Here is a 17,868-nt window from a genome sequence, read left to right as displayed (position 1 = left end):
CTCAAAATAAGAGAAAGATGTTTCTCAGAAGCCAAATAACTTAGGAAAGTGGGATAGCTTCTTCCACACTATGTCAGTGAATTCAGAGATTATAGATAATATTTTCCAGCCAAGTTTGTGCCATGACATTCTCATGTGCCCTTTCCTGGATAAACTCTGTCAGAGTTATTAGGTGTGTATATGTGTACATATAAGCATATGCATATATATAGGTATATGTATAGTATTATGTGTTCCATGTGTCCCATGTATTTTCACCTAAGCAGCTTTAATTTCTCCATCCAGCACTGAAACAAAGAGGTTTCTCAGGTATTGCAGTCTTGCCCAAAATGCAGAAGGGTGACAAGAATGTTTTGCTTGTTTGTTTGCAGTAAGTTATAGTAAGTTTATTATCTTGTGTAGTCTCTACTCAGGTATGTGCAGAACTTCCATGTGAACTGAAAGGTAATATGGAACACTAAACCCGTGCTAACTCTGAATATGCATCCTGTAATGGTACATATTAAACCAGTGTCATAACCTGGCTAACAGGAACACCCAGAAGGTTGAGAAATGCTCAACAAAAATTGTAACTGCTGACTATATAATGCTTCTTAGAAGAATTTTTATTTTTTCAAATATGAAACATCACAAAACAAAACAAAACAAACCTAATTGTGCAAGCTTACCACACAAGATCTTCCTGACAAAATGGTTCAATATGACACAGCTTCACTTCAGGGTTATTGACAAAACAGTGCATTCATCAATAGATATGTCATCTCCTGTGCTCTGTGATTCTGCTTTGCCTATAAACAGTCTCCTGAATGAACATACCTACTGAGGAACTGTAATGATGTTCTACATTCAGAAGGTAATTGTTAATCATAGGTTGTAAAAATTGCCTAGAAATGCATAATCTCTTAAGACTAACTGAAGAGAAGCTTAAAAGTTAGATTAACTGATGTCATCAGGTCTTACATATTAAAATTATATTGCTATTATTTCTTAATTACTTTATTTATTATTAATGCAACAAAATGCTAGCTATCTTCCATATAGAGGAGAAGCCAGTTCTTCTACCAGTTCTTCCCAGTCTGAAAAAAAACCAAATGTGGACAAGGTAGAGGGGCAATATACTTGTTAAAGTAATAATGGATTGGGAGTGTTTTTCTTCCATTGCATACAGGTTCTGCAGCAGGACATGTAGCATCTGTTATCCATCAAACTTCTGTGTCACCAGAAGCAGGTTTGAAGGAAAAAGCTGAGTAATGAGAGGTTTGCAGTCTGATGGAGGCTTGTCAAAGGTACTGTTTTTATGGGAGGCATGTGAAATGCGGATCTGGCATCACTGGCAAAGCAAAGGTCCAGAATTAAGTCTAAACTGGACCCTGTATTTCATATGTAAATTTCAGATAATTCTTATTCTTGGTTGGTTCTTATTAATGTCAGAATGAAGGATTTGGGAACTTCATTTTTCCAATTAGTAACTCCAATTACTATAATAATATAACTCACTGAAAATCAGAACTGACATTTTTCTCACTTCTATGTAGCTAACTTGTATTCATATATTGGAAATCATGCATGTAGAGAAGTTTACATGGACTAAAATTAATTTTCCCAAGTATGTCTGACTCTTATGTAGACCATTTTCATTAATGTTAGGCATATGTACCACTTTCTAATAGAAAAATAAATTGACTTTGATAAGTATCTCAGATATGGCTTAGCTTTTGAAAAACTCGCATCAGCTATAATTTTGCTAATTTTAACAGGATAGATATTATAATTATAGATATCTAATATCTTAGACTCTTTCCCTGAGTTGTATATATGTATATTCAAACACATAAGGAGAAGGAGAAGGAAAGAGAGAAGGGGAGAAAGGGAGAGAGAAAGAGAGAAAACATCTCTTACTATTTTGATCAATGCATAGAAACTTGCCACTACACAGTACTAAGTCAGCATAAGTCTGACCTTGTCTCTAATATCAAAATTTGTCCCATCATTTTTCATGGCAAAGGATCTGATTGACTAATGCACTTGTCTGCCAAGTCTCTGGGACAACACTTATATTTCCTTTGAGAGTATTTGTAATGCTGATGGAAGATGACACTGAGGCTTTATAGACAAATTTGAACTTCCTGGAACGGGTGAATAAGAGCTGATCAGAGGCATCTCATAAAATTACATTCCCCAAGTCACAGAGAATGGGTGAAAAATCTATTTTACCTCGCAGGGAAGTTCTATTTTTGATATGACTGATTTGAAGCCTGAGTAACTAGCGAATAGTAAAATCAAGAGTTCCCTGTAAAAAAAGAAGCCTGAATTATAAAAATGGGAGACTGTAATTATCTGCTGATAATTCCCAAGTTTAAAAATGTAGCTTGTGATTTAAAGTAAGGCTAGTCATATTTTTATATATTATTTAATTGGTGACAATTTAAAACAAAACAAAGCAAAACAAAACAAATCAAACCAAAACACCACAATGTCATTACCTTTTGGAAGTTTGATTTTTCTATATTCTAAGACTCCTTTTCCTTCTCAGAAGATATCACAGTCTTAAAATTTGTATTGTCAGGACAAAATAAAAGATCCTTAGAACAAAAGCAAACCAGGCTCTTCTCTCTGAAGTACATTACTAACCAGATGATAGTAATGAAGAAGACTAGGAACTCAGCTGTGAGTCTACTTACACATTTTCACAGGTAGATTAAAAGATGTAAAGAGCAACTTTTTCACCAGCTACTAATATCTGTTGAGCATGTTTGTAACTTGCAGCAGAAAACCAGCTGCCACAGAGTTACATCTCCTCTTAACTACGCAACATTGTGGAAAGTAAGCAAAGGCTGGGGAAGGACAATCTTGGCATCACGAAGACTAAATGGAGATGCAAGAAGCTGGCAATCTGCATTTCATTCCCTTTCAGACCTCAGAAAGGAAGCAGATGCTGTTGTTGGCATTGTGGTGACTAGGCATTGCTGGGATAGCCATTTTTGTTTGTGGACCAGCACCCTGGTCGCTCGGTGGTGCCTCCGGCAGTGTAGCTGGGGAATAAGGGAACTGTGCACAAGCTGTACAAAACGTGCTGGAGAAGCTGTGTACATACTTGGTGGCTTGCCCATTGTAAGCTCCTACTGCTAGCAATCCCCAGTTTAGTAAGTTTATAGTTAACTTAGAAATACCAGAATAAATCGTAGCATCCAAGGATACCAAGAGACAAGTCACACTTGCTCCGGCACAGCACCACAGAGGACAGCAGCAAATGCTGGCCTGTCTGCATGTGTCCATGAAAATCTGCTCCAAGGAACCCCCGGGCTCCTGAGTGGAATGGGGGCAGGTGTGTGGCAGGGAGGGGAGCAGGAGAGGTGGGAAGGGGTGTACTCTGCGTGGCATTTCCCCCCTACACTTCTGTGTGATTTCAGTGAGGAAAGAAGTGCTGACCTCCCACTTTTGGAAATGCGTTGCTTCAGAGCAAGTCAGGATTTTGAATCCTGTGTTTCTATTTTTTCCTCAAGGTTCTATTTTTTCTTTTGTGGCAAAAGGCTTAATTTTGAATAGTAATAATGATTCTTTTAGAACAGCTTCAGCAACTGCTTTTTGGAAGAGGATATGAAAATGTAAGACTAGCATAAATTTGGCAGTAAAATTACCAGGAACTACATATAATAAATGCAGCAATATCAATAAAAAGAGAAAAGAAGCAGCAAAATTTGCATCTGGGGCAGAAGCACAGGCCTGAGGCTGGGGCTGAGGAGGGAGACTTTTGTGTGCCAATGTCTTCCAGGATCAGGCCCAAACTTAGCCTACAGCAAATATTGTCGTAAAACTGACTTCGTAACAGGCTTTTGTTACTCTATAATTTCCACCAATTGCCTTAGGGTAATTTGAACATTTCAGCTCCTGGAAAAATAGCTAACATGATATAATATATATTTATTAGCAGGCAAACACTGTAAATTGTTAATATTTCCACTTTTCAAGACAATTGTTAAAAGAACAAGGCAGTCTTGTCTTAGGTGTGACAGTTTCAGCTCCTGGCACACAAAGCTCTTGTTTGAGGAGCTATGTTCATTTCATATTTGTGTAATACCCTGGAAGAAATTAGGCTGCAATAAAGTCCATTTTTGTCACTGCATGTAGCAATGAATATCACACCCAGCAGGGTACAGTGGCACCTGGCTGTCCAGACCCAGTGTAGCACAAAGCCATCTGGGGGTAATTACAACAAGGTATTCTTTAAAGACCAGATGGGACCAAGGAACAGAAGCCCCTACCCCTCCCAGTCATTTACAACATAATTCCTTTCAATGATATACTTAATCCTCCCACCAGCTACGCTTTTCAGCTTGCTGTTGTCACTGTTCCTTTATGTTAATTCAGTTGAGAGACACAGAAAGAGAGAGAGAGCGGAGAGCGAGCCACCGGTGCCTCAAGGGACTAAAAGAAATTATTCATCCTTAAATTGTTTCCACTACACCAAGTACAGTAACAATTTTTTTTTTTAGAGAGGGCTGAAATTATCCTAAAGAAGGTCAATACTATAGCCTTGTGCAACACCAGCTGAGTTTTATTCAGCCACCTGTTAGCTAGGACGGTTCTGCACACGCTCATGATGCATTTAACCAGTTTAAAGGGTCTTTTTATTGACTGGCAGCCTCCCTACATTCAGAGTGCTCAAGACATGGCCCTGCTTTGTGATCATATGTGGCACACAAGACTTAATTCAATTATATTGTAAGCCTATCCAGTTTGTATCAGTGCCCTTTCACTTTTGTGTCATTTGTCTTGTATCTTGTAAAGAGTTGTATTTCTTTTTTTTTTTTTTTGAAGGAAAAGGCATGCACTAGAAGAAAATTGCCTTTATTTCATCATTCAGATTTGCACTGCAGATGTACAGGCTATACTTTAAAAAACCCACAAAAAAGTATTTTTATTAATACAAAAGTCGCGAAACAAAAGCAGAAGCCTTCTGCAATTTTAAAATCAAAGATATACCCACGCAATTAATTTTGAAAGAAGGCCAGGCAGACAGCCCAGACATATTTCAAATAAGAAACAAATAGAGAGATAAGTAAAGAGAGAAAAATAAGCAAATGTATTTAATAGTTTGAAAATTACAAACCATGAAGGCCTGGATATTGCTATCCTTCCTTCCTTTAGAACTAGTATATTGGTTTTAAGGAAACTGTACAGCAAGTGACTTCTCAATAGGAGTAAGCTTGAAAATATTTAGGCCTTGGTTATATTGCTATATAGCCCCTGAATTCATGATCAAAGTGCAAGCAAATTGTGAATTTTCAAATAAAGTTGTTTAAAAAAAAATGCAGCAAGATACTGCTACAATTTAGTAAATCTGTATGAATACTACAAATGAGAAAGCAAGATGCCTTTTGACCTTGAGTTACCTAAGTGAGACAGTCCTGAAGTTCAAAATCATGTTACCATCTATTTTACTGTCAGTCACTGTTCCAAGATTCTGACCAAACATTTAAGGAAGAACCAATGCCATCATTTCAACAAGCCACCAACCATATCCTTATAGTCATTTAAAGTAGCTTCAAATGCATAACAATTTGTCTCTCACAGAAAAAGCTGTAGAGAAGGACACTTGCTGCATACAGAGACCACAAACTCAAACTGAAATCACACTCTGAATACAGTTCCAATAAGAGTGGAACAGGCAGAAGGGAGATCGAGCTGTTTTTTAAACTTGATTTGTAAAGACTAAATTAGCTTATGTTGGAAGCTGAAATCAATAAAAATAAAATGTGCTATGGTGAAATGTATCTTTTACCTTTTGTAATGCCTTTTACATCAAACATTGATGGTGTGAAATCACACGTATAAAATCTTATCTGTGCTCAAAATGTGTGTGTGTATTCCATCATAGTAATAGATAAACACATCTTTGTTTTACAGGGATAAATATTCATTGATATTTCTTCTCTCTCCTTTTTCCACAGAGCAAAAGTCAGAGAAAGGGCAGTAATGCCAAGTTACTTACCGGTCTGCATGGCAAATAGGTATCAGCTGCTGATGTATCAGTCTCAGGACTGAAATACCCTGACCATGAAAGACCTTTCATTTTCTGCCCTCACAGTATCTTCCCTCAGAGTGGTTAAAATAGTTTGTCATAACTGTGTACAGTTTATATCTTGTGTTTGATACTTCTCTGGCTAATGTTTTCCACAAATGGATTGTTGTTTTGGTCATTTTCTCCCAGTAGTCTAAAAGATTTGAGAAAGATTTTGGAAGGATTCCTGAAAATCTTTACTGAGTTAGGAAGAGGGATAAATACTCTGGAGAACACCACCCATTCAGTTTTGTTTTATATCTGTTAGTAGCACATCCCACAAATATCGACCACATAACAGTATTTCTAGTTCCTCAGCAAATAATTTGACCTTTATTATGGAAAAGAGCTCCTGAAGAAAGAACTGGAGTATTTAATTTTTCACAAAGCATGAAAAGAGAATTACTGGGAAAGAGCTACAACAAAGCATTTAAAATCTAATTTTACATATGTGAAGACACACATGGATGTCAGCATTAGAATGAAGCTGAGCTTTCCTCTCCTTCAAAAGTGACTTGCATGAAACTGTCTGATTCAGTTTTCAGCCTAATACCCTCCCCACCAAATAAAATATACACATATATTTACTTTATATATACATAAAGTATAGAGAACTTGGGTACATGAAGTTGTACAGAAATCAGCTTATTAATATGCAAATACCAATACTAGAAGCTTTAACCCAGGTCCTCAGGGAAGTCAATGAAAATCGAGGACTGTCCTGATAGCTTCCCACCTTGTTTCCATTCTGCCATATCACTGCTTTAATTATGGACTACTGATTAAGTCACATTTATGCATATAATTCCCAGCAATACCTCTGAACCAGTCCATGTATATGAGTAAATTTTTTGGAGATCAAAACATGTTCTTGATCACAGTGAGCTGTTATATCTCACAAATGCTTAATTTTTAACAAATTGCAAACAAGAACAACACATCTTATGTCAAAAATCACAGATAGATGTAAAGAATGGACTAATGCAGAAAGCTTTCTTATCATCTCCCCAATTCCTAAAGACTCCCAGCAATCACTTGATTTTTTACTTAGATGTAAGGATGTGCCAACTGATTTAATTAAAATAAAACTTATACTAAAATCTTATCTAGTCTCCCAGCACAACTCAGTCCACTTTAAAATGCAAATTATTCCAGTGCAACCTCTTCTACACCTACCCTGACATTTGCTTCCTTTTTTGTTGCTTTTTGATATGTCAGTTTAGTTTCCTGTGACCTTTGGTTTGCCTAGAAGTGCCTTCATAAAGCACAGTGTTGGTGAAAACTTCTAAATCATGTGGCATCTGGGACTGCCACTGTTGTAGTACCAGGAAACTGTGTGCTATCTGACATATGCTGCCCTTGCACCATAGGGGACTAGTGTTATTTTCACACTAGTGCCCATTTTCACACATCACAGGAAAACTCAGTGGGAAAATGGTCATCAAATAATGAAAGAAAAAAATAGGAGACTCCAGAAATACTGAGAATGGAAGGCCATGTTCAGTCCCATGCAAGAAACCAATCCTTTATCTTTTGCATTTTGAAGGAAGTTGTGCTTAAATAAAACCCCTGAAAGTGACTTTAGAATGGGGTCTTCTCTTGTTGCTATCAACGGGGAGCTTTTCCCTCCTCTCTGTTGAAAAGGTATGCAGAAAAAAGAGGCTGTGAACCCCTTTTCCTCCATCATCCCTTCCTTCTTCTCTTGTAAGGGAGTGGTGGTTTATAAAGTGCAAAGATTTCTACAGAAAACTCATTATTATTATTATTATTATTATTATTATTATTATTGCAAAAGAAATGAAAACTTTTTCTATCAAAAATAAAAATGCAAGATACACAGTAACACATGCCTTTATGTGGTGTTAGACTAAATGTAGAAATGTAAAAAAACATGCTGTATGAACTCACTTTTAATGCACACTCCTTATTATTCTTTTGAAGCCTTTATGTCACCTTCACCTTTATGGAGCCAAGGAGTTGTCTTGCTAAGGTGAGAGGAAAGATGTTAAAAGCTGAGTAAGGCACGAAGCTATTGGGCAAATTTATAAAAAAAAAAATCAGTAATGATTATTAAATACAGAGACACTACCAGTGGCTCAGGAAGTCCATGAGACATGTCTTTGGAAGAACATCTTACATAAATACCAAGATACAGGCTTGGTAGTATTTTCTTACTGGAGGTTCTTATTGCCCTTGTTGGCTGCTGCTTACTTGTTCTGCTAAGGAAAGCAGCAGCAGCAGCAGCGGTATCTGTAAGCCTTCTCTGAGCAGATACGTGATTAGGACTAAAGAAAAAAAAGGAAGAGGAAAGGGTCAAAGGGTTAAACACAAGAACAGGTAACTGCACTGAGCAGAGCAACCCTGAGACAACCCACCACTCCCTGATAAGTGTAAGCAGACCATGACTACACTGTGCAGTCTGAAGTCACCACAGAACATGAAGATAGAAATAGCCCCACCATTAACTGGTTTACCCTCATCAATCTTCCTTCTCCTGGTGCTAGGGATGACCATAAGGAGATCAATGCAGAGGTCCCTGACCTTCTGAGGCCTCAGATGGGGCAGGTGAAATACACCCTGAACCTCAGTGAGAATTTCTGAGCTCCTCCAGCAGTCCAGCAAGTGGGTTGTACAGAGTACAGCAATCCCTTCTTGCTGCAGCACAGCCACATGGTGGATTTTTCTTTCCACAATATTTGAAGTGAGCGTTCACCTTGAGTCCTGTTTTTACAACTCTCTTTGAAGTAATTATGTGGCCATTTTTTAAGAAAGTTATAGCTTGTGAATGAACCTGATGATAGTGCCAGGGCTGTGCGAAGTGGGTGTCGGTTCGGTGGCTGCTCCCAGGGCATCTGGAGTGATTCTGACCTTTACTCATATGACTCTTTTCACATTTTAAAAGGCATGTATGTGAGGTAGCTGCTCCAATGACCATGCAACATGGGAGATAAGGAGGAAGGTTGCCGACAGCTCTTTTCCACATGGTTCTATGCAGGAGTGTTTTGTCTGGCTTCTTTCTAGACTGGGGGATATCTCCTTAGTTTAATATGGAGAAAATTGTTTCAGAATAACTCAACTTTTCCAGCTTATTGTTTTTTCAGATGTTTTTTGGCAGTAGAAATGTTTAAATTTGAAGATATAAGCCCTGTGTAAAGAAATGCTTTTAGTCTGGGATGTGTTGAGATGTTAGGATGTCAGGAGGAAAACTAAGAAGTCAGACAGCAGTGTGTTACAGAGTTAGATTTGACCTGCAGCTAAAATGCAAACATGTTCATCTGGGTAGAGGGGAAAATGTACAAGAGAAGAGAGAGCACAAGTAAGTCAATAGTTTCTTTGCTGACTTAAGTAAGCCTTTTTGATATCACCTAGTGCCCACTGAATTGAATGTAAGTTCTGCTTGGTTTGATGGATCCTTGTCTTGGTGAATACTTCCACATTTTTAGCTCACTTAGTAGTTAAACTAAATCAGAACTTCTAGAAAAGGACAGGGAATTGTCAAGAACATGTAAAAAACTAGTAAAATGAGAGCAGACTTCTGAGTATTTGTATGGAGATTAAAAATTTAATATTTTTGTACATCTCATTGTTTCTGTACATTCTGTTAGAACACAAAGAGTTTGGGTATTTGACTTTGTAATAATGTCTTTGAGTTTGAAATTAAGGTTTTTCTATGGAAAAAAAATGATACAGAAAAAAATGAGGGATTGCCTAATGTTGTCAGCAACATATCTCATAAAAATGTCCCCAAAAGTCTGCTGTGTAGTTACATATTTTGACCTTTGTTTTCTTATATTTTACACTTTCCAGCACACAGATGTCCCTCAATGCAAGATACCTGGGTGGCATCCATAATCTGCTATGTTTGTAATATACACCTCAAGTTGAAAAAAACCACCAGCAAATCTGAAAGTTCTCAGTGAGTAGCATCAAGTCCATTGCTTGATTGCTTTGGGTAGTAGTTAATTCAGATGAAAATCTAATGTAGAGTATAAGAACCTGTAATGATGATGAGGCAAAATCTACACTGATCTTTTCTAATCACATCATGTATGCAATAGGGTTTCAGAAAAGTGTAAGGTTCCCAACTTCTGGATATGGATTTAATTTATTTAGCAAGCTAAATACAATTTTATCTAAAACTACTAGATGACCATTCACATTGCTATTGCAGCATGACATTAAAGGGTTTAGACTAAATTTCTTAAGCAATGCTGGCTGAAGATGGATGTTATTCATGTAATATAGAATCCCACAGAAGAAACAATGCATATACTCAGAGGTATTAAGTCAAGAAAGAGATTCATAATGACTGACTTTACCTTCATGAATAATGTGGGCAATAGAATTTCAGTCTTTCTTCCCTCCTTCTAGCCTGTAAATTCTTTTGATTGACATCATACCCTGCAGCAAAATCTTTGATCTTGACTTACATGGCAAAGCAAAATGTTTTGGGTCTGTTTTCTTCTAGATTTTAAACACTGCCAAGAACAGTATAAAGTATCCAGGAGAGGAAGACTGTAGCTATTTCAGTAAATTAAACAGTCCAGGAAGTGTTTGCAAGTGCTAGAAAATGATCACTTGCACTGTTAAATCATTGGAGAAGTCCCTGGCCTTGTCTGGCAACTAGCCCTCTCCTAAACAATGCAAAGGGACAGAAAGTAGCATAGTCCAGGCACCAGCCCCAGCTTGCAGTGTGGTTTGAGCTACGTTTTTCTGCAGAGGAAGAGATTTAATAGTAGGTACGTGGGTTGTTCGTGATGAATGTCTCTGAATATGATCTCACCAAATGCACAACACCAGAATCCAAACAGAGTACTGCATTTTGCATATTTGAGCAATCAGCTGTGTTGCTCTCCCTTAAACAGAGCACTTAGTATTCCTTTTAGTGGAAGGATCCTTTCAAAAGAAAATAAAGTAGCTCTCCTTCATTGAGATCTCTGGTTATGTATGGCAATTGGAAATAAATGGCAACTGGAAATAATTGTCAGGTGCCTGGTAGTCTAGATAAGGAAAATCTACCTCCCTTGCACTACTATCAGGGAAAATTTTGCTTACAGCTACCTGTATGCAGATTTAAATGACAGGTCTTCAAGAAAATGAAGAACAACAAAAAATATTTGTATTGTGCAAATGTTGCAGACTTAGGATGATGAAATGGGAACTAAATGCATACTTAGGAAAGAGAGAACACGTTTGAGACTAGCTATATGATTAAATGGTTAGGTTAGGGCTTGGTGTTGCCTTACAAAAATGAAAGAAAATATATTAAAAGAGTTTAAAATCTGTAGAAGAGAGGTAAGGCAAAAAAACAGAGTGGTAAAAAAAAATGCTGACTTGCAAAATATATAAACTACTACCTAATAATAATAAATATCATCTTGGCAAGGGTTGTATCTGTGAGCCTTCTAAAGCAGTAAATCTTTGAGACACATGTGAATGACCAGAGAAGCAGAGCGCTCTATGGACAAGGGGCACACTGAGAACAGGAATAGAGACAGAGAGAGAAAAGACAATAGAAAATAAGATTATAAGCATATAAGCTGTTTTGCTTTTCTGTAAGTTAAATAGAAAGTAAAATTTAAGAAAAAAAAAAACCACAGGAAAAGAGTGACCAAGATTACCTGCATTTTTTACTAGATCTGCATATAAATTGCTTATAGTAGTTGCTTTCTGAAAGGTTATCAACAAGCTGGATACACCAAGAGATGGGAGAAAACCCTAGCAGTTAGTGTTCCCAGTCACAATCAGGGAAGAATTATCAAAGAGTGGTGACAACTGCCACCCCATTTTATGTTGTGGCCATAGTTACACATTTTCTAGCGGGTGCTTGAGACCTTCAGAGTTCCCCCATTTGATTATATTGATATGCCACTTCACAGTCTGTGTGCCTCTGTTCCCCTCTCAGCCTAGTGCAGAATGAACACGACGGGTAAGGAAATAAGATAGCCAAGCTTTGCTCTGTTTTGCAAAGTCTTTTCTGGCACCTCATTGGTGCTGCAGGACTCCAGCTGGTGCTGGTAGGAGTCACCTCATGCTCAGGCGGCCATGGCCAATGGTTTGATACCTCTGCCATCTTCTGCACCATACTGGTAGGCCTGGAGCAGGGGGGTTTTGACCCATGAGTAGTATCTATAGCTCAAATTCCACTGTTCCCCACATGGGTTTAAAGTCAGACTCCATAGGGCAATTTTGCCTTTGAAGAAATTTATATGAGACCAAAACTGAGGCCAAAATATACTGTTACTCTGAAAAGATCAGTCACAGGGGAAAAGAATTGTTACTGACAAAAATTGCTCAAAGCAAAAGTTTCCCTTAAATTTTATGGGCTCTCTTTGAAATCACACTTTTCTTTCAGAGTCTTGAAAGTGATGAAATAGCATAACGTTTAGCAGCAGAAACAAACATTTCCTGGTGTATTTAAACTCTGCAGTTCATTAGCTTTCCTCTAAGGTACTTCCACATATCACACAGTGGGCCTGAACTTGCAGGCCCTTTTTCAGGTCCATACTCTATTTTCATACTGATTTCCATGCAATGTTTGTATAAAAACAATAAGTAATAAGAAAATCCCCTTTATGATCTATTCTCACTGATGAAAAAAATGTTCCTGGACCCAAATTAATTTTGCTTCCCTGAGAATCTCAAAGCACGTCTTACCATGTGCAGCCATCTCTACAAACCACCCAAGGTGATCTGTTTGCTCACATTTCTTTTAATTGCTTATTCATCAGTTTATTAGAGAACCTGCTACTAGATAGCTTATGAGAGCATGCCTGTGTTTCTGAGTAATGTGCCACAGAAACAACGAGCTGGGCTTCAAAGAACTGCCCTGCATCTTGCAATGCAGAGCATGGCAGTCACCCTGGCTAATTTACACTGCTTTTTGTCTAGGGGAATTAAGGCATCTCTGAGCTCCCCTCTGCTTCATACAGATTGCTTGCATTTCCTCCTCTAGTTCTTTTAAAGAGTTGGGTATCTCTATGTTCTGTTGTGGTTTGCAATATAGAAAAATAAGTACGTAAACCAATATAGACAGATAAATACAATAACATCCAAAGGCCATAGAAACAAACTCTGCAAAGTGCTAAGCAGCCCATTTTCAGCTTCAACAGCAATATAGGATGCTCTGAGCTTCCCAAACACCTTTAAAGACTAGTGCATTCAGGTCTTTTAATTGACTTCAACTGAAGGATCCATCTCTCCACTGTTTACCAAAACTAGGCTTTCTTCGGTTGATAACATGGAGGTTGTCCACTGAAAATTCACTACTAATTTTGCCTAGCTACAAGAAAAGTGTGGTTTTGCTTTACTGTTCTCTAGAGGACACACCTCCTTTCTTCTCTTTCGCCCGCTTTCTTTATACTTCCTTTGGCAACAGCTGAAAATTGCACTTAAAAATGTTATCATAGTTTAAAAGTTGATTAAAATAAACAGACTTCTAAATGATGTTGCTTAATGAATCCATTAATACTTGGTAAGAGGAGAGCTCAAAATGTTCCTTTAAGTGATAGACATATAAAGCTGTTTTAGGTTTCATAAAATAAAATGTATTGATATGTATCTTATCATGCAGTTTTTCAATTGCTGCAGGGTGGTTTTTTTTATTTTTGTTTTAAGTACCTGTCCCATAAATATTAAAGTACATCTCTCCTTAAAGGAAAAAAAGGAAAAATGCAATCTGGGTGTTAGGACAACTAGAAAGAAGCAATAAATTATTGCTGTAATGACATGCTAATTAAAATTTTGCTTGTAAGTCATGTAAGTGTTTGAAGCCCAGCAAATTTCTCTTTTCATTTGTGAAGTGTGAAGGTAAATTGCCCAGTGACAGTGGGACATCGCTAACAAGTACAAATTGAATAACATGCATGCTATCTTGCTCTATTAGTCCTAACTAGCATGTCTGAATTAGATATTCAGCACACTCCCCATTGTAGGCCTGATTGATAAATGCTAAGGAGAATTTGTCAAAACAACAGGAGCTACACCCAGTGGGACATCAATATGCTCCATTTAGTCACCCACCCGGCACTTCCTACATAGGATTGTCACATAAAATTAAGACTAGCCCCTAACCAGCCATCAAGCTTGCAGCAGACATCAGGCAGCCTGTGTTCTGTATGCATATTAGTCACATGCTTAACAATTTGGGCTGTCATGACTGAAGCATGCGGTGACCTCTGGAGCAGAGGTTGAATTTTGTGACTGCACTGAGACATCACGCTCAGCTGTTCAAGATTTTAGGCCATTTCCTGCCTGATCTGTGCACAGATGCACTGCCCTAAGCTATAATCTGTGGCCTAGTCCAAATGACAAATGGCACAGCATAGATTATTGCATTATATATTAAGTACTACAAGTCTGTAAATTATAAGTAAACTACTGTTCAGCCTGAATGTCTCCTCCAGCTTTTAGAACACTTTCCTTCATAAAGCTTCTCATGTGCAGGACAAATAAATATTTGGAAAACCAAGACATCAAAGTTTAAAGACTGAAATGTACTGTTTTCCCTGCAATTAGCTGCTTGAATATGAAACAGTTTTGTTCCAGCTGTAATTCAATAAGTCATTGCTGGACTTGCTTCTTCTCTATCCCTCCCCTTTTCACTGAGAATTATTAGCAAATTAGGGTTTTCTGTGGGCTCTATATGTTGAACTATTTTTGCCAGATAAATGGTTGAGGCCAGTATTGCTAGCCCCTTTACATAGTTCTTTCAGTATGGAACAGACATGCAATGTGCAACACTAATAAAAATGAGTAAGTCTAAACACCATCAGTTCTGAGGGATCTAATTTGTCATTCTATTATGCCTAGTCTCTGTTTATGCACTGAAGTTCTTGTTTATATGTGGAACAGCTGTAAAAAGTATAAAAAAACAAGCTGGAAGGGAAGTCCTTCACTCCCTTTCTTATTACTGACCTGTAATATTTCAATGGGCTAAACAAGATTTTTGTTATAATATGATTGTGTGCTTCCTATGTGTAGTTAGGACTCCAATATAGCAGTTATCTAATATCAACAATCAAATTCTTGGTGTTAGGAAGGAAAGAAGGGAAGAAAGAAGGAAAGAAAGAAAGAGAGCAGCCCTGTGGAGAAGGACTTGAGGGTGCTGGTTGACAAGAAGCTCAATATGACCCGGCAATGTGTGCTTGCAGCCCAGAAAGCTAACAGTATTCTGGGCTGCACCAAAAGAAGCATGACCAGCAGGTCGAGGGAGGTGATTTTCCCCCTCTGCTCCGCTTTTGTGAGACCCCACCTGGAGTATTGCATCCAGCTCTGGCACCCCCAACATAAGAAGGACATGGACCTGTTGGAGCAGGTCCAGAGGAGGGCCTTACAAAAATGATCAGAGGGCTGGAGCACCTCTCCTATGAAGACAGTCTGAGAGAGTTGGGGTTGTTCTGGAGAAGAGAAGGCTCCGGGGAGACCTTACAACAGCCTTCCAGTGCCTAAAGGGGGCCTACAAGAAAGCTAGAGAGGGACTTTTTACAAGGGCCTGTAGTGATAGGACAAGGGGTAATGGCTTTAAACTGAAAGAGGGTAGATTTAGATTAGATATGAGGAAGAAGCTCTTCAGTATGAGGATGGTGAGGCACTGGAAGATGTTGCCCAGAGAGGTTGTGGATGTCCCATCCCTGGAAGTGGTCGAGGCCAGGTTGAATGGGGCTTAGAGCAACCTGGTCTAGTGGAAGGTGTCCCTGCCCATGGCGGGGGAGTTGGAACTAGATGATCTTTAAGGTCCCTTCCAACCCAAACCACTCTATGATTCTAAGAAAGAAAAAAGAAAGGAAAGAGAGAAAGAAAGATAGAAAGGAAGGAAGGAAGGAAGGAAGGAAGGAAGGAAGGAAGAGAAAGAGGAAAACTGATGCCCATATATCTCTAAGGAAAAATTTTCACTGTTCATAGCCGGTTAATATATCCATAAAGCTGTCCTATGATATCCTTTAACTCGCAGTCAGAGATGGTCCAAGCAGAGGTTTTCTCTTGCATTTCTCTTATCATTAACAGAATTCAACAGAAGAAGTCACTTTTGTTAAGACAGGAGAAGGATTAGTACCTGTTGTGGTTTAAGCCCAGCCAGTAACAAAGCACCACGTAGCTGCTCGCTCACTCCTTTCCCACCACAGACATGGTGGGATGAGGAGAAAATATAAAGAAAAGCTCGTGGGTCAAGACAGGGACAGGGAGCGATCACTCCCCACTTATGGTCATGGGCAAAAGACAGGCTCAACTTGGGGAAGAAAGAAAACCAGTTGAATTTACTACAAATCAAATCAAAACAAGGAAACTGAGAAGTAAAACCAAACCTTACAACACCTTCACCCCACCCCTCCCTAACCCCACTCCCGGTCCTCTCTCCCTCCTCCCCCCGGCAGTGCAGGGGGACGGGGAATGGGGTTTGGGGTCAGCTCACCACACCTTGTCTCTGCCGCTCCTTCCTCCTCGGGGGAGGACTCCTCACACTCTTCCCCTGCTCCACAGTGGAGTCCCTCTCACGGGAGACAGTCCTTCACGAACTTCTCCAACATGAGTCCTTCCCATGGACTGCAGTTCCTCACAAACTTCCCTGGCGTGGGTCCTTTCCACGGGCCAATCTTCAGTCACACAGTGCTCCAATGTGGGCTTTCCCATGGAGTCACGGCCATCTTTGGGGACATCCCACTGCTCTGGCGCGGGGTCCTCCCCAGGCTGCAGGTGGGCATCTGCTCCCCCGCTCCCCTCCATGGGCTGGGGGGGGACAGCCTGCCGTCTCACCACGGGCTGCAGGGGCATCCGCCTCCTCCGGCACACCTCCTCCCCTCCCTCTTCAGCGACCTTGCTGTCTTGCATTGATGTTCCTCTCACATTTCAATCCCACTACTCACTACCAGTTCCCCTTTTTAAATACGTTCTCCCAGAGGCACTATCACCGTCACTGATTGGGTTGGCCTGGGCCAGAGGCAGGTCCGACTTGGAGCCGGGGAAGCTTCTAACAGATTCTCACAGGAGCCATCCCTGCGGCCCCCTCCCCTGCTACCAAAAAACCCCGCCACACAAACCCATAACAGTACCCAACTGTATCACATCATGCTGTACCAGTCTGTAATGTACAGGTACCCACAAAGTGAAGGACCAGGGTTTGATTTGCAGCTGTTCTGGTGGTAGGATCAAATATCCACATCACACCTTTACGACAATGAAGTTCATAGCCCTATGTGTTCATGGGTACAGAGGTGGCTGCTGGAGAAACCTGTGTCTGCATGCCAAGTGGCACATGCTAGGAAGATCCTGGATGAGTGACTTCGATTTTGGGTCCAGAAGACAGAAACTGCTTTGAAGAGCTTAGGTAGGTACCTCACAACACCAAGTACAGATCCAATGTTGGCAGCTGAAGAAAAAAAAACCCCAAACCTCTTATTTACTGAACTGCTAATGCAGGTGTACCTCTTGTTGCCCCAAACTGCAACTGAACTGAATATGAGCTTTCAAAAGACTTTGGCAATTTTTCTTTGTATTATATATCAAAAGTTTAAAAGTCTTGTACCTCCCTCCTGTTATAATTTGTAGTTTCATGAGTAAGAAAATGCTCATACATCTTTCTGGTCTTTAGACTAACACCTTATAGATACATTACGATAATATTGCCATCTGGAACATAACAATGCTCGAGCCTAAAGTGAACTCTGTTGTATCTTCTAGGCTAACCATGTCATGGCTCGAATACCAGATTTGATACACATGGAGTAAAGTACGTTACACTAAAGGAGTAGGTGGGATCAGGGCCCTTGAGGTTGGTAACTGGGTCGCATCTTGTCTCTTGTTTCTTGTTT

The sequence above is a fragment of the Harpia harpyja genome, chromosome Z (genome assembly GCF_026419915.1).
Source record: "Harpia harpyja isolate bHarHar1 chromosome Z, bHarHar1 primary haplotype, whole genome shotgun sequence".
Classification (NCBI taxonomy): Eukaryota; Metazoa; Chordata; class Aves; order Accipitriformes; family Accipitridae; genus Harpia; species Harpia harpyja.
This window is presented reverse-complemented; position numbering follows the sequence as displayed.